Genomic DNA, 18,999 nt, shown 5'->3' on the forward strand with positions numbered 1-18,999 from the left:
TCAGTTCTGCGCATCCGCGAAGTGACGTCAGATCACGCAGCTAGTGCGCGTCGAGCGCCTCCATTACGCTAGCATTTCGAGCCTTCAGCGTAGTGGTGCCGTGGCCACCCTGGCTGGTCACATTCCGCGGAGCAGCTACCGGTAGTGCGGCGCACCGGCGAAGCCGAGTGGGCGTGGAGTAGAGAGGGGGGAGTGAGTGAATCCACGTCCAGAGAAGAAGAAGATTAAGAAGGAACGCCCTTCGAAACGGAGCGGCGAAAGATTGGCTTTGCAATTCGACGGAGCGAGTTCCACTCGACCAGCTGTATCTATCACGTCACTCCAGGTTTAACCACAGCTAAACCACAGCTAATTTTTTCCCAAGCTATGAGGGACGCCGTAGTGCAGGGCTGTGGATAGTTCAGACCACCGGTGTTTCTTTAACGTGCACAGATATGGCACAGTACATAAACTTCTAACATTTCGTCTCCATCGAAATGCACCGTCATGGTCGGTATCGAACCCGCACCTCGAGCACGATGATTACGGAGGCATCGAAGCGGGTTACCCCTGTGTGTCGTCGCTTAACAGCACAGTATTTTCTAATGCGGTCATCACAGTGTGGCTAAGCAGTTGATCGCAGGCATTGAAGTAGTCACGAAGTACACACAATACAAGGCATCTTATTTCAGCCTTGTCGCTATTCGCTCGCCGAGAAACAAGAATATGCCTGAGACAGGAGGTGGACATCACTGCTGTGCGCTTTAGGCACATGTAACGCCTAAAAAAGGAGCCCTAAAACAAATCTTATACAAGAATATTCGGGCAGATATCGTGCACTGCACGGAAATATGCTATGTGCAGGGAGGGGCAGACTGGTGCTGCATCGCAACAAGACATCACAACTGATGGCTGAACGAGACTGATGTTCGTGATGTCGAACTTATGTTTTGTGTGTGTTTCCTCGTGCGGTCTTGGGAGCCCCGCGTGCCCACTCGCGGGGCTGTTCCTGTCTCCCCCGTGCCGTCGCAGCAGTGGTGAAACACTGCCTGACGAAGCAGCGAGGCATTACAGCGGATGGCGTATTGTCGCGGATATTCCTGACGTTGGTCCGCTTCTATTCTTTCCCTTGACACTTTAATGGTGTTAATGGATGTGGTATTGGGCTACTAATCGCAAGGACGTCTGAGAAATCCGGCCGCGACGACCGCATTCAGGTAGAGGCGAAAGGCAAAAAGGCCAGTACAGGCTCTGCTACGTTAGTGCACCATGAGGCAGTTTTTAATGTAACGCGAGAGTTAACGCCCCTTTGCCCAGAACATCAGGTGTCGGCGTTGCCGGCGCTGAGAGCGAAAAATCACGAGCCTGGCTCTGGCAGGTGGTGCCCACAGAGCAACCTAGGCGGCAGGTGGGCCACAAGGCCACGTGATCTTGCACCAAGTCATCACAACGTGCCCATTGGATAGTGAGTCAGCTGCCCTCCGTGGCATTTAAATTAATGAAGGGTCGCTCGGGAAGAGCAAACCTGGGCGGCACAGGGCCCACTGCGGGGAGCGCCCGCCATCACAGGCCAGTGGCGCATCGCTTAACCGCTGCACCACTGCGCGAAGAGGGGTATGAGGACATCCAGGCATCTATGAATGTAAAGAAACGGATCGACCTGATGTATATATGTGATTAACCCCTTACGCTATCGCACCATAACCTTAGGGTGGAACTTGTGTCCTTCATTTTTTTTTGTTCCGTTCAGATGCCGCGGTCGAAGCGGCTGCAGATATTGCGAATTGCGTGGTTTACAAAGACCCCACACGACGGGTCGGCTATGATCGATGGTCGCTACGAAGGAGGGCGCCGGTTCAATTAAAACCGCCTTCACTTACTTGCAACTGACATCGTACAATGCACTGGTGCTTTTGTATTGCGCCTCGATCCGTCCAAATACTGTGCCGCGGGCGAGATCACCAGCCGAACGTGAAAACCACGGCGCCGTTACGATGGGTTGCCATAAATACTGCGCGAAAGTTATGGGATAAAGAACTTTACACGACAATAATAGAGGGCGTTTCACCTAAGAACTAAAGCAAATTTTAAAAATGCGCTTTTTGAGTTAGAAGAGCAGTTTTTTTCACAAGCATTGCGAACAGTCCAGCGCATCAGAATGCAGCTAAGGCGTGCTAACTAGTAGGCTTGGTAACTAATATCGAATGTTAACCTTTTAGCGATTAATTCTAATCTTCTTATTTATTGAGAAACGTGTAGGCCACCGTAGGTAACATCCATATCAGTTTTTAAAATTTCGAACAGGCAGTTACTCTCGGCGCCATGGTCCACCAAATTTCGGCTATTTTACAAAGAGGCTTGTACTGGAGGGGTTGCTTTTCGCGCGGATGTATTTTGGCCGGATGTAGCGTAAATTTCTTGGGCCACAGCGCCGAGGGCAACGGCGCTTTCGAAATTTTGTAACACTGGTCCGGATATTACTGTCGCAAAGCCGAAAGTTGTGCAAGTTGGATAACGTTCACGAAGTAAGAATAGCGCGAAAAACCACCGTTGCGAGTCGGCGCTTGTCTGCGTCGTTTCCTTTCCGTTCCTCGCGTTCATTTTGCGCTATTGTTACATCATGGATATTACTTATGGATGGCTACATGCCTCTCAATGAATAAGGACACAGTATTAGTGTTTCCCAACTCAGTAGTTGGTAACTATCCTTCTGGCTAGCACATCGTAGCTCTAGTCTGATGCGCTACACCGCACACAATGTTGTGCCGAAAACAGCGCTGTTCTAACTGAAAAACCATTTTTAAAAATTGCACAACTTCTGCATTGAAACACCCGGCACAAGAAAGTTCGCGCATGTGTGTTTAACACAAAAATTCGATGTCTCACCACGGATAACACCTTAAAAAACAATACAATCGTAAAGTTTCATTACTCTAGTGTGCTGCAAGTGTCCGCAGTCGCTGTTTGCGGACGACGTTCGTGTCTGCTATCTCCTCGATTCGGCGGCAGCATTTTTCGATGATTGCTTAGCTCCCGTCAGCCGTTGTGTGACGTGGGCCGGCTGCTTCGCTTGATAGTAAAATGTGTGCTTGGCTCTAGAGGAGGGCATTACGAGCGTTGACACACGCAGGATATCGCTGGACCCCGAAAGCAGCGGACAGCTTCTATAAATCCGGACCGTCAAGCCTCGCCACTAGTTGTGGCGATGCGCGGTGGCTAGATTCAGCAGATGATGGGTTTGTATTTAAACCCTATACCGCTTCGGAGCGCTGCAAATAAAGTAGCAACGCTTGATGCCACGATGGCCTTCGCGGCTAGTTCCAAACTATGACATGTTTAGCGATTTACGGGTGAGCTAATGGTATTCGCAACAGCTGCGCTCGATAACCGGGAACAGCCGTGTAAACCGGCTGGCACGCATAGAGTCATTGTTCGCAAACGCTTGACGTAAATGTGGTCTGTAGCGTAAATGAGGACGTAAACGACCCACTTTCGGCAGTTGCGCAACTTCGTACCACTGGTGCGAAAAGAAGTTCCGGAACTGGCGAAAGTGGAGGGGCTGTCATAAAGAAGGAAACGGACAATTCGGCCGCGTTTATTAAGTTCGCGCGGCGCCCGTGATTTACTAATGAGCTGTGATTGATAGAGTTGCCATGACATCAGTGTATATTTAACTAATAGCCCAAAGACAAAGCTTTAGCTGCAACCATTTCAATGCGAGGAGAGCACAAACTACGTTGCATCCGCTGGCTGTTTTTAACGTTATGGGATATCCTATGCAGATACGGAATGATTTGAGTGTTCTGTTCCTATTCTTTATCTGCTGTTTTTTTTCCTTTTCCTTCCTTATTTTCTGCAGAAAACTGCCGCAAACAGCTGAAATACTGTCAGCAAGGAAAGCAAACATGCGTATCCTCTTGGCCTGATTTGACACTATCGCTTAATATATGTGGGCGATTTTGTTTTTTTTTCCAAGGCGGCTTAGATGTAATTCCCAGCAACCGCAGGTTTCCTTGTATTTTAGAGCATGAGCTCTAATAAGTTAGAAGGTTATTTTGTTACCGACCGTTGTACATACAATAGATGTCGTTGTCAACGAAAGAAATGCTCACTTCTAAAACTATATGTTGTTTACCCATGAAAATTCGTATGTGAGCTTTAAGCCTCCTTCAGCGACCTTAAAAGGCGTGATAATGTCGGGAACAGCGTCGTCAAAGATGAAATATGCCCGTTGTCCAGAATCACCAAGCAATTTGTGTTCAATATAGATGCAACGTTAACGCCTTTTTCTGCACCATGCAAGCAGTCAAAAATTTACCCGATGATAACAAGAAGTCTCCGCCGCGCAATACTGATCACGTCATGCAGATCACAAAAATCTGTCAAAGTTGTTTTCAGTATTCTCATTGCTTTTAAAAAAATGTACATTGGCCGACCAGGCCGATGTTTGAATCAAAGAGCTGTACAAAACTTCAATCGGGTATAGGGTGATATCACTGGCTTGGTAGAAATGCAGATATCAACAAATGTACATACAATAAGACGCAGTTTCTAAGCTACGCTAATGACATGCTTCAGCACGAAATCACTGAAGCTTTTTTATCAAGAAGGCTCATAACAACTACGGCAGCACGCATTCATTATAGTTGCATGAAAATGAAATGGCTCTTTTTGGAGACATGCAATCAGATTCTACGTCACGAGAAGGCAGTTAAGAGTCAAATATTTTCAAATAAAATCAGTTCACAGTGGCAACATGAACATACAAGGAATAGGTCTTCGAAAACATAGCGCAAAAAGGACACGGACGACACAGAAGTGGACAGGACAGGCGCTAACTTCCAACTTTATTTTCGAAATGCCACCACGTCTAATATATAGGACCCGATCACCATAATCAAGCGATGATCATGCGCAAAGAACAGCACAGTCAAGATTACAGCGTTTGGAAAATAAGCAAAAATTACGATAAAATAAGAAAAGGAAAACACGGTGCCGGGGTAACACCGGAAGAAAATAGACATCGCGTACTGAAACTTGCTGCAAAAAGCGCTTTTCAAGCTTGTCAAGGTTAAGAGCCAACAAATAACGCGGCAAAAAGGGGATATAAAAATCGATCGACTAAAAGATGAAGGGAGTGTACAAGGCTCCACACTAAGACAAACACGTGTTGAAGAAAGATAGAATGACAATGGGGAATTACATTTATGGGTATGGCAATGGAACTAAAAGATAGCAGAATATTACGCCGGAAACAGATAAGGGCTGTGATATTATATATAATAAAATGAAAAAATTTGAAAAGCTAGGACACTATAAGGTATATGTATATGAAAAATACAGAAAAGGATAAAACGAGAAGTATAAAACACGAGTGTAGAGGGCTCCACGCTAAAACAACGAGGGGGGGGGGATGGGTTATGCAAATATGAGAAATGGAGTATGGAAATAACAAATGAAGTAAAAGCCAATAAAACGCCAAGGAATTGAAAGCAAGAAAACGCGATTTCTACCTTGCGTCCACAGCTATCTTTTAAGAAGGAAATTTCTATATCCAAAAAAGAAGCATTTGTATCGGTTCTTCTGTTGCGCCTGTGTTATGTGACCTATTTTTATCCGCGATTGAGAAACGCATTCAAGCCAATCTTTCTGACCTTCCTGTTTTAAAAGTGTTCAGGTACGTTGATGATTTCCTTATTATTTTTAGCAAAGGTCATGGAAGAGAATGCGACGTTGTCAAGGAAGTGTTGAGCATTTTTTCGCAGTACGGCGTCAATTTCACTTGGGAGTCACCTACGGATGGCCGTATTCAGATCTTAGATATTGAATTAGATTTCAGTAACCTTAATATCTGCTGGATGTACCATCCACGAACCAAAAAACGTCTGTTGCGCTTTGACAGCGCGCATTCTAAAGTTGTTAAGCGGGGTATCGTGTCTTCCTGTCTCCACGGAGCAGCTACAAAATCCTGCACGCACCGCAAGGCCGCCAGCATCCATGAGCAATCCAGGCGGCTGCAAGAGGCTGGATTCCCCGTAGACCTTATACTGGCAGTGTGTGAAAGCCTTTTGCAAAAGCTGAAAGCCTCCAAGGTTTCCTGTACTGAGCAGGGGAGTGAAGAGATCAAAAGCAAGTCTCCTGTCCAGGTAATACCATATTATCATAGGTTTACACAATTTCAAGAAGCTGGCAGCGTGTTATAATGTACAAGTAGTTTTCTCTGCCCCTTTTAATCTTTCTAAGGTCTGCACCAAGAAAACGGTAAAACGAGATGACTGCACGAAGAAACATCAAACGAAGTTTACGGAATGTAAGGCGAACGTTGTGTACAGAATTCCTATCAGTTGCGGGCGTCATTACATTGGGCAGGCAGGAAGATGCTTTAATGAGAGGGCGCGAGAACATAGATTATGCGTACGCAACAAATCAGGAAGCAACCTAGCTGACCATTGCAAAGCATGTGAAACAGAGCAAGAGAACGGATGCTATCCAAAAATAGATAAAACAGAATTCTTAACATCAGCTAATGTAAAAACAGAGCGTGAAGTCATGGAGGCGCATTTTATAAGAAAAACTGGGAAAACGTGCGTCAGCGCACCTTCGATTCAATTACTTTACAGTGAAGTTGAATTCCTTGACGGCTATCTGTAGGTGCGAACTATGTCTTAAGACTGCTTACCGTAAGCACCCTTTCTTGTTGTGAACCGGAATGGTCCCGCTTTTCCTTTGCGTTTTCTTGCTTTTAATTCCTTGGCGTTTTATTGGCTTTTACTTCATTTGTTATTTCCATATTCTATTTCTCATATTTGCATAACCCATCCCCCCCCCCTCCCTCGTTGTTTTAGCGTGGAGCCCTCTACACTCGTGTTTTATACTTCTCATTAAGGCGGAAACTTGGGCTAGTTGGAAAGCGTTTGAAATCATATTTGCTAGCGCTTAGTGTTGAGACGCGGGACAAGAACACACGGGACAAGAACACAAATACACAGGACAGACGCTAGTCTTCAACTGCCGTTTATTCGGAAAACAATCAATATATTACATCTCAAAAATAGCTGAACTCACACATGCGCAGTTGCAACGCCACGCCTCAGGAACATGATTTATTTTTTTGACAGATTAACAGACGGGGTGCGACGCATTTTGAACCTTCACTATCAATGCACATAGCTTCAAAAATTTCACGTTCCGCTTGAGTTTTCATTGTAACTAGAAAGATTGTTTCTGGAAATATTGGTGTGCAAGGTACAGGGTCAGGGTCGCCAGGGTACCGTTCGATAAAACAGGATTTGCAGTGCGCAGCGATATTCCCCCCCGCCGATATGGATTCCGTTGCCAAGCGGTGCTCTCTCAGTCGTTGATTTATGCATCTTCCTGATTGCCCAATATACGCCTTGCCACAAGTGAGCGGGATTTTGTAGACAACACCGACTTTGCATGGAACGAACTTCTTTTGGTGGTTCGTAGTGGATACTGGCTTTCTTACCTCGCCGTTCACGAGCGGGCACAAGCGCACAAGTTTCCTCGGGTCAGTCAATACAAGATCGATGCCGCACTTCTTCGCCACCTTCTTTAGAAGGTGCGACATATTGTGCACATACGGCATAGCCACAAGTTGAGTGCGTCGTTGGGGATCTTCACGGTTTTGTTGCCTCCCAGATCTCACTTCTTTTAGCAGCTTTTCTGCAACAGATGTCAGAGTTTCATCCGGAAACCCGGCGTTCTCTAGGCGAAGCTTTTGCAGTGTCACACTTTCAGTGATGCAATGCTCGCACGACTTATGGAGAGCAGCGCGGAAGGCATTCATGGCAATACCCCTTTTCACAAGTTTAGAGTGCGCCGATTGATAACTGAGAATTTCTTTTTTTGTTCTCGGCTGATACATCCAGCAAACGCGTGCTTTTTCAAACCTAATGCATATATCAAGGAACTGTAGCCTATCCCAAACGACGATAGGCTACAGTTCCTTGATACATGCATTAGGTTTCGTGATATATGCATTAGCCGAAGTCTACAATGTATTACAATGGTGTACTTGCCTGGCCCGCTGCTCCTGGCATCAGTGCCGTCCTTGTTGTCTCGTCCAGTCCTTGTCTCCTTGCGCTGCTATTTATTTGTTCCTGACAGCTTCAGTGGTAAAATCTGCATAGCATTCCGCGTTGTCACGGCGTTCATGTTGAAAAAGAAGCATATGCGAAACACAGATCTGGCTATAGAAATGCTACAAGCAGAAGCCAAGCAGCACCAACATGTTGAGCATGCATCCACAGAACGAATAATTTTCTGTGTTTATATTTATTTATTTACTTACTTATTTATTTTACCCTCAGGGCAAAGCATTACAGAGGGGAGTGGGTAATACTTAACACTGAAAATACAAACAACAGCAGAGAAGAATAAATTGTCAAAACATAGATAAGTTAGGATAAGTGATAAACACAATATATCATTCAACAGAAGCGGTAACAGCAGTCCGAAACAATACAGGGTCAGGAATTGTGGCGACTGAAGAAGGAAGGTGGTTCCAGTCATATGACGTGTGAGGAATAAATGAATCCTTGAATGTTTTAAGTTTGCATGTATAAATGCCTACCTTATGTATGTGATCTGTGCGGCGTGAATTATATGAAGGGGGAAGAAGAAACTCGCAGCGAATGGACTCATGATGAAATACTTTGTGAAAGAAACAGAAGCGTGCAATTTTGCGTCGTGATGCAAGTGAAGTTAGGCCCCATGTAGTTTTCATAGCCGTTACGCTTGACGTACGCCGGAAGTCAGAATAAAGCGCGCTGATTTGTGTTGTACCATTTCCAGTTGGTCGATCAAACTCTTAACACCAGGGTCCCAGACTGATGACGCATATTCTAGTTGTGAACGTACGAGTGTGGTATACAGCATAAGTTTGATGTTAGTTGGCGCTGCGTGAAAGTTACGTCTCAGATATACGAGTGTGGTATACAGCATAAGTTTGATGTTAGTTGGCGCTGCGTGAAAGTTACGTCTCAGATATCCCAGCATGCGATTAGCTTTGTTAGTGATGTGCTCAATGTGCGCATGCCAGCTAAGGTTAGACGTAATATGAATTCCGAGGTACTTATATTTTTTTAACTGAATCAAGTAGCACATCATTAAGAGTATATACGGGAGGATCACTATTAACACGAGAAATGCACATAAGTTTGCACGTTTCAGCATTCAAAGTCATATTCCAAGTTTTGCACCATGTTGAGATAGTGTTAAGGTATGTCACCACCTTTGAAAAGGCGTTTTTTTTTGTACAAATGACATTTTTCTTTTTTATATTTTGGGAATCCCCAAACATTCAACAATGTTTTGCATTAAGAATAATGTTCGTATCTTATTTTGTTAAAAAGTTATAGCCAACTTTCGAACAGGTGGTGGACAGTTCTGAAACCGAAACTGATGTGGTTTGGTAACAGAAAATGATAACTCGGTGATAATCAACGGCGTGTATTGAAAATTTTTAGTTTTGTTTTAGTTTTATATGTAAAATATTATTCAAAAGCAATTTGTAGGGCTTCCTTTTTTTTTAAACATTGCTTTAAATTTCCGCAAGAGGGATGCATGACGCTACAAGCGTCTCAGTTGTTTACTTTGCGCGCGCTTCACGCTATCGCTTTGAATGCTACCGGATTCGTCCTTCAATGATGGCAAAAGAAGTACAGCAGATATTTTGAGGGAAGCAGGCATCGAATCTGGCCAGCACACTCTCGTAGCATGTTGCACCAGTGACCATTACCGTGTGATGAAGGCCCAGCGCCAATCAACGGGTGAGGCAAAACATCTCCGCAAAAAAAGACGGGCGGCAACAAATGCCAAAAGAGAGCTCGTGTCAGTTAAGGAGGGCCCTTGCTATGGACCTGGAGGGTTTTAACTTCTTAGGGCATGATGATCTTGTTTCTACAAGGATTGAAAAACTTTAATCTTGTTTTTCTCAAAACTTGTTTTTTTGCATTTTCGTGTTGCGCCAACAGTGATAACTTCGAAATGAATAAATATTTTTCATTGAAACTTTGCTCGCTCGTTCCTTTGTTAATAGTCTGTGCAATGAACTAGGATAAATGAAATCGAATGAGGAGTTTTGATATAATCAAGTTTTATGTCAAGGAATGCAGGCAAAAATGACACATTTTTTTGTTTTCTTTGGCATTTTTGCTATAACTTTTTTCCCAATCATCGGATGGCAAAGATCCTAGTTGGTTGCACAGAAAGGTTAGTTGGCTAACTCTGTGCCAAAAAGTTTACAATTCCTGCTCACCATTCGCTAGTTATGAATGTTTGCATAACAGCCAAGTTTGGGCAATTTTTTGTGAATAATAAACGCCAGCATGGATTTTTTCACTCTTTTTTGCTTTTGAATATCATATAAAACGGTGTTTATAAGGTAAATGTGAAATAAAGATTTAATAGTCAAAATTTAAAAAATTTTGAAAAAGGTGTTGACATACCTTAAGGTCAGATTGAATCATGTGCTTGTCGTTATCCTTTGTTATTTGCCGAAAGAGGACGGAGTCATCGGCAAAAAGTTGTAGAGAAGAAGAAAGATTGCTGGGTAAGTCGCTGATGAATATAAGAAAAAGCAGGGGACCCAAGACGGTGCCTTGGGGAACCCCGGAAAGAACAGGGTGAACGGCGGAATTAACATTATTGACAGCAACAAATTGCATTCGATGAGGAAGGAAAACTTCGAGCCATTTTAAAATGTTAGTGTCTAAACCTACCATGCGCAGTTTTAGTAACAAAAGATGATAGGAAACCTTATCAAATGCCTTCGCGAAATCTAGGAAGATGCAGTCGGCGATCGAGTGACGGTTTAAAATTGCGTGAAGTTTGTGTGTGAATAAGAGTAGCTGTGTTTCGCATGAATAGGACTTCCTAAAACCGTGCTGAGATGGATGAAAAAAGGAGTTTGATTCATAGAAAGTGACAATATGTGAAAAGAGTATGTGCTGCAAGATTTTACATGGGATGCTGGTAATAGATATGGGCCGGTAGTTAAGAGGCGAGTGTTTATTACCAGCTTTATACACAGGGACCACCTTACCAATCTTCCAATCAGCCGGTAGTTCACCTTTCTCCAATGATTGCTGGAATATTATAGTTAAGGCGAGCGATGAATACATTTTCGTACTTTTCAGGAACTTTGTAGTAATGCAATCAACACCAGCACTGGAGGATATCTTAAGTTTGTCAATTATTTTAACTATACTATCAGGATGAATGACCACAGGGTACATTGGGAGGAAGTTGTTATGATCCAGTTGGGGGAAATCCGTAGTTACACCACTTGAAAAAAGCTCAAAAACACATCATTCAATACATTTGCACAGTTAGTATCTGATATAGGTTCGTCACTTGAATTCGTTAGTATTATTCTAGATGTTTCAGAAGGGTTAATGACGCTCCGAAATTTTCTTGGGTTATTGAGCAACATACTCGGCAGAGTGCTATTCAAGTAGTTTGCTTTAGCGTTCTTTACCGCAGAATTGTAAGTGCAAGCTGCAGAGCGATAACGGGACCAATGATGTTCAGTGCGTGATTTTTTAGCTGATCGGAAAAAGCGTTTCTTAAGGTTAGACAAGCGCTTAAGATGTGTGTTATGCCATGGCGCATGCAGGTGATAAGATATTACGCGAGTAGGTATGAAGCGGCGGGTGAGATCTAAGACTTTGTTCTTGAATAAAAGCCACTTTGCGTTCACTGATCGCGAGTCGAATTCGTCAAAAAAGGTGGCCGGGAAAGAACCTAGTTCATTATTAATTTTGTTGAAGTCAGCGCTGTGATACATGCGTATTATTTTAGTGTTACTCGGAGTTTTTTGTATAGGAATGTTCACAGAAAAATTGAGCAACGAATGGTCGCTTAACTGGGGCATGTAGGTTATTTCTGAACACAGTTCTGGGCGTGTTGTTAGTACAAGGTCTAATGTACTTGCTGTAACTTCAGTAATTCTTGTAGGCTGAGTAACAATTTGGATAAGATTAAACAGTGAGCATAAATTAGTGAATTCCTTGCATAGTGTCGAAGATGAGGATGGTTGCACCGAGGACCAGTCGATGCCCGGAAAGTTAAAATCACCCAACAGAAAGATAGATGACGAAGGGTAACGTGTTACGATGACATTAATGGTATCATGAAGTTCTGCAAGAAATGTAGGAGCTGCGGCTCTTTGCACTCACACCTGGAACAAACTTCTTCACCTTTAGAGGAGAGAGTGTTCATGGAGGAAAGGCCAGAGGTAGTAGTTTCTGTGGCTGATTAATAGTAGGGATGGGCAGGCGCTGCACTGCCTGGCCAAAGCTAGAGTTGCTGTAAGTTAGGTGAACACGGTGCAGGAAGTGCTTCTCCCCTTGAAGAACATGGCGGAGATGGGTACGCATAGTTTCCTGGGCGACAATCACCTCTAGTGGGAGACATCCTGCCTCCGCTACTCTTCCTGATGCCGAGGAACCCTTTGCGAGGCCCAGGCATATTCGCAGGCAGTTCTTCCGTGCGGCAGCGAGAGACTTATTGCTTGATGTAGATAATGTTTGAAACACTGGTAGACAGTAGCGCAAGGTTCCTTCAACGTAGGCTTTTTCAAGCAGAAGCATTGATCGGCAGTTGCTACCCCACCTTGTTCCCGCCATGAACCTAAACACTTGCGATGCTGCAGTGATCCTCTCGCGGAGTTTTTTTATCTGAGGTGTCCATGACAGATTATAGTCGATTACAACACCCAGGAATCGCTGATATCGTACATATGGTAGCGATCGTCCGCCTAGGAGCAGCGGATATCGGGTCATCGTTTTTCTTGTAAACGCCATTGCAGCACTCTTTTCTGGCGAGACGCGAAGACCTCTGGAAGCCAGGTACATCGAAATGTGCAATAGCGATCTCTATAGACGTTGCTGGGTGATATAGCGCGAGCGTGATGCGGTCCAGATGCAGATATCATCAGCATAAGTTGTTATACGGACCCATCGCGGAAGGTTTCTTCTTATGTGTATAAGGGCAATATTGAACAGGAGAGGGCTGAGCACCGCTCCCTGTGGTACGCGCCTCTCTACTGCGTGAAAGTGTGTTTTACCGTTTGGAGTGGTCATAAAAATTTGCCGTTCTTTTTAATAATGCCCAATCCACTTGTACAGCTTTCCTCCAAGGCCAAGACGGGCAAAGGCTGCGAGAATTGCATTGTGAAAGACAGAGTCAAAGGCGGCCTTGATGTCTAGGAAAACGGCTGTCGGGATGTACCCAGCATGAAGGTACTTCTCAATTGATGAGACGAGGGAGATGATATTGTCAGTCGCAGACCTGTTTTGACGGAACCCGTTCATTTCTTGGGGGAACTCATGCCACAGGCAGCGCTTCTGCAAACTACTCTCGCCTACTTAAAGGAGGAATATAGGCAGCACACCCATATCTTCAACGATGGTTCAACTACTAAAGAAACCTCTTCATGTGGCCTTTATGTGCCCTCAACAGGCCATGCCCTTTCTTACCGGCTGCAGCGGAGGACATCCTCCACGACAGCTGAGCTTCACGGCATAAAGGAAGCTGTTTCTTACATCCTGCGCCGAACCGCCGACCGTTGGGTTATCTTCACCGATTGGAATGCATCTCTCCAGATCCTGGCCAACCTGCTGAAGAAAACGAATCACCAGCCAGTTTCCCTGGACATCGAATATCTACATCACTTAGCTATTGCCGCAGGCCACTGCATAACATTTCAGTGGGTACCTGCTCACTGTGGCATTCAGGCTAATGAAAAAGCAGATGAAGCGGCCAGTAAGGGCCATCAACATCGGAGATACATTAGAACTTTTTTTACGAAATCTGATGCGTCCCAGATGGCCAAAAGTTTTGCTTCCGAAGAAATGTATCGGCTTTGGAGTTTGCCGACACATCAGTACCAATTACTTCTCTCAATCGACCCACATCTTAGATCAAGACTCTCATCCAGAGTTCCTCGATATCTGGAAACACTTTATCATCGACTTCGTCTGAATTCTGCATATACAAACGGCTTACGATACCGTTTTAGACAAATGGACCGTCCGCACTGTGACAACTGTGCCGTGATAGAAACTGTGGAGCATATCTTGCTTGAGTGCCCTGCATATGCTACCGAGCGTGCGTACTATGAATATTGCATTAAGAAGCTCTGCTCAGTGCCCCTTACAATGAACAAAGTTTTAGGTCCCTTAGCCTGCCTTAGGCAACAGAGACTTGCATTGAACTTTATAGTCACATATTTAAAACACATTGGACATCTCGATAAGCTTTAAATTCACTTGCACGTTTCCTTCATGCATTCTTCATGCAGTGAACTTCGTCAGCCCTTTGATGGACTATGCACTCCATCATTCCATAGGTTACATCAATACTCGCCATTGCATCCTTAGTACCCATTTCATCGCCGCATTTTATCTTCGTTTTTTTTTTACCTCTTCCACTCTGCTCTCCTTCTGTCTTTATCTCCCAAATTCCCCTCCCTACGCAGAGTAGCATGCAAGTGATTTTTAAACGCCGGCTAAATTCTCTCCTCTTCATTAAAGAGTCTCTCTCTCTCTCTCTCTCTCTCTCTCTGTAGGAGCTGCATTAGGCGGTCGATAGCATGCGCCTAAAATTATTTTGCGGTAGCCTAGTTGAACAGATACCCATATAATTTCGATGCATGATGTTATGGGAAGAGAATATGACTTTTTTTACTGACTGCTATTAGAACGCCAACACTTTGCCGATCTTTCCTGTCACAGCGACAAGATATGCTCCAACGATATGCTCCAGATCCAAGCTTCCTTTTGGAGTGAGTGGCTTCCGCTCGGTAAGCAATATTTCATTCGATGGTGAATCTCATTACGAAAAAAAATGAAAATTAGCGGACTACGTTGAAGATATCTGCTATCCGAAAAAAAAAACTAAAAGGTCCACTCTGCTATCTTTGTATAGAACTATGCAAGCATAATGGGTCGTGATTAAAGCAAATGTCTTTGATATCACCCGAACGAGATATCCACCGGATAATACGACAGGATATCTATAACATGAGCTTAGTACGGACATCCGTTAAAAGTATTAAAAGGTGTTTGGATATTTGGCTCCGATTCTGATATCCATGGGATGTGGTGTTTTCACCAAGTTGAAAGGGCAGTACCATCCTGTTTTGTTTCCTCCGGCGCTTTTGCCTCCGCAACGCGCATGCAGCAGCGCGAGATGGAATGTTGCTGACAGTCGGAGACTAACTCGGCCCATGCATAATGGGGCTAATCAAATAGCAGTAGAAAGGTAACCGAAATCTGGGAGGCTGCTCAGGCGCAAGGGCACACCTCACTTATCGACCGTGAAAAACCTACGCGTATTGGTAACAGTGCAACCAAAGGACACGTTCCCCGACCTTGATTTTGCAAAAAATATCCCCGATGTGACATGGCAGAATCTCAACGTCACCAAAGGAAGCGATCACTATGTGCTGTGTACCACATTCCAAGCGACGCATTGCAGAATGCGTCACCGGGAAGTGAAGCACGCGAATTGGGACACCTTCAGATATGTCCGCTCGCAAATACCGACGAAGGGGATGGTAAATTTAAGACAGTGGCCGGAGCGTCTGCGTCAAGACGCCGCCAACACCTCGAAAACTGTGACGCAGGAGGAAAGCGGCCCCATTCCGGACGCTAAGCTAGTACACATAATGGACGCACAACGCAGTATACACGCTCGATGGCGTAAAATTAAGCATAACCGGCGCTTAAAAACTCGACAAGCCCGATTTGAAAAGGATATCGGGGCACACATGTGGGAGCTTGGCCGAAAGCAGTGGCATCAGACATGCGACTGCCATAATGAGCAACTGGGCAATAAGAACACATGGTTTCTGCTCAAGCATTTACTCGATGCTACGAAAACTAAGACTGACACTCAAAAGACCCTACAGAGGATCGCGCAAGCTTTCCAGGGCAGCCATGAAGAGCTCATGATCACATTAAAAAAATCAGCACGTAAACACTACCCAGGATATACCCAAGCCAGATGGGTATCCAGCGTCGGATAATGCTCACATGAATAGGGTTTTTACCGTATCGGAGGTCACAACTGCTCTTAATAAAATTAACACCACCACAGCAGCCGGGGAGGATCGCATCACCAATAAGATGTTCCGCAACTTAGAGGGCAAATCAGTAGATGCCCTTACGGACCTCTTCAACAGGTATTGGAGAGAAGGCAGCATCTCCGACGAATGGAAACACGCTAAAATCATTTTCATTCATAAACCGGGAAAAAGACTCGGGATTGGGAACCTCGGCCCAATTTCGCTTAATTCATGTCTAGGAAAGGTGATGGAGCATATTGTATCAAACAGGCTCCAAATGCAAGCCGACGCAGAAGACATTCCCCCGTCCGTCATTGGGTTTCGAGCAGGCCTCTGGACTCAGGACATCATGTGGCAGCTAAAACAAAACATCCTAGATGCAAATCGCATAAGAGCCACGCCTATCATTTGGGGACTCGATGTTAGTAAGGCCTCTGACAATGTCACAAGCTTCCATCCTCTCTCACCTGTCACCTGACATACTATTATATCGCCACCTTTCTGAACGAGCGCACGGCTACGCTGCATTTCGGGGACAAAAGTAGCAACAAAATTACACTAGGCACCAGAGGAACACCGCAAGTGGCTGTACTTTCACCGTTTCTCATCAACCTTACTTTGAGTGACCTCCTGCGTCTAGATGCTATCCCACATATACATCATTCTATATGCGCCGACATCACCATATGAACCAACTCCAGATGCGATGGAGAGATTTGACAATCCAAACTTTATTTTATTTTACAAATGTGCATACAGTCTTTAGGATGAGCCACAGGCCAAAAGCTAAAGAAAATAGCTTGAAAATGCCTGTGGCTCATCTAAGAGCCATTACAAAATAATAAAATAAACACATGCATACAACGGTGGCAGATCGCATACGAGCACACTGTAGAAAGAATTTATAATATTTACGATTGAACTCATGGGTACACAGGGAACGGCCTTGCGTGTTCACCGGCTAAATCTGAACTCTTCGTTATCAGGAACAAACAAGCCTCACAGGCAGCACCCGACCCTTGGGAACCTATCGAGTTGCACATTGACAACCATCCAATACCCCTGGTAGCCGCGGTCAGGGTTCTTGGCATGTGTATTATTTATTATTTATTTATTTATTTACAGGATACTGCCGGCCTCAGTTTGAGGCCTTAGGCAGGAGTGGGCATATCAATAATACACCAGAAAACTAACATAACAACAAAAAAACAAAACAAAAAAAACATCGCAAGAATTTAAGTGAGAAGAAGAGACGAAATCCAGCAGTAATAATAGTAACGAAAAGTAAAGCGCGGCAAAAACAACAAGGCGTGTACACAGCAGCATGACACAACCACGCATGCTCAGTCACTTGAGCAAGAAACGAAATGTACAAACAATGAAAACAATCATGCATATGAGGCACTCAAGGCATTGCGCATAACGACACGATGGTAATTCTATTTTGCTTCAATACTGTTAAGCATGCCGCAGAATGACTGGACCGTAGGGCATTCCACTGTACTCGCATTCCACTGTATTAGAAGAATACTCTCAACACGGAAGGGATCCGCCGCCTACGCGTCACGGCGCACCAGACACGCGGGCTGGTGAGGCGCATTGCCATTCGTCGCAGGGGCATGAGAAAAGCCTGCCAATGCAGGATCATGCAACCATTCTTGATAAGTCGAATCACGTACGCCTGGCCGTACTAGCATCTGCGTTGCAGGGACGAATACGCTCTCAATAGCATCATTATAACAGCATACAAGGCGGCCCTTGGCCTGCCGGCATACGCCATCTGAGGTCAACTGATGTAGTTAGCACGCTGGCTGATCTAATAGAAGCCCATATGATGGCACAAGTTACCCGCTTGTCGCGACAGCTGCCGGACGCGTAATTCTCCACAAACTCCCCATCCACCCTGCTGAGGAGGTATGTCAAACATGAGATTTATCATTCGACATTACCAGTAGACTAGTTGCTAAACCAGTAGCGAAGAATATGGTGTCAGACAAACACGACGCCCGCAGGAAGGCAAGAGCGCAGGCCCTTGTGAAACAGTACGAAAACTAACCACGAGCAGTGTCGCGGACGCATATCAACACATAAAAGGCGGAACATACGTGGCATGCATGGCGACTCCAAAGTCAGCCCCCGTTATCGCCACAACCTTTCACACTGCTCAATACGCGAGACTGAGGAAGTAGCTCTCGCACTGGCCACCGCGGATCCCCGCACCAAAACTATTTTAAGCGACTCTAAGAGCGCCTTGCAAAGTTTCGCCAAAAATTCGGTAAGCGCGCTCGCAATGCGAATTCTGCGCAACCTGGCTCTAAATCACAACATCAACCTCGTATGGGTTTCGGCTCACGCGGGTAACTCTGGAAACGAGGGGGTCGACCGTCTAGTCCAAGGTTTAACTAACCGGAGGACGGGATACTTCTCGGGAGCGGAAGCCCCCGCCGAGGCACCTCGCTCGTACTATCGCGCTCAATATGAGTTGCAACGCGCGGTCATCGACCGGTGTTCGTTCTGTGGTGTCCCTCCTCCAAACAGTCGCTCGGAATTCTGGGAGAAATTTTTTCCTGAGCGGGGGTGCTGTTGTTTCCTGGAACAGCAGTTTCTCCCAGAATTCAGAGCGACTGTTTGGAGGAGGCACACCACGGAACGAGCCCCGGTCGATGACCGCGCGTTGCAACTCATATTGAGCGCGATAGTACGTGGAGGTTACACACTCTTATCGCGAACAAAGATGCACGTATCCCGCCCCTCACCCCGACCCAGACAGGGCGCAAGCCACGACATTCTGACGCCTACAAAAAAAAAGGTAATTCTTAACCCCTACCGATTATGCCTAATCACTAACAGTGAATATGACCCTGCATGTCCGCACTCTGGTGACAACACGCACGCTACCAAAGACCATATTTTATGGGAATGTGCTA

The sequence above is a fragment of the Amblyomma mixtum genome, chromosome 5 (assembly GCF_055824585.1).
Source record: "Amblyomma mixtum isolate Tamu chromosome 5, ASM5582458v1, whole genome shotgun sequence".
Classification (NCBI taxonomy): domain Eukaryota; kingdom Metazoa; phylum Arthropoda; class Arachnida; order Ixodida; family Ixodidae; genus Amblyomma; species Amblyomma mixtum.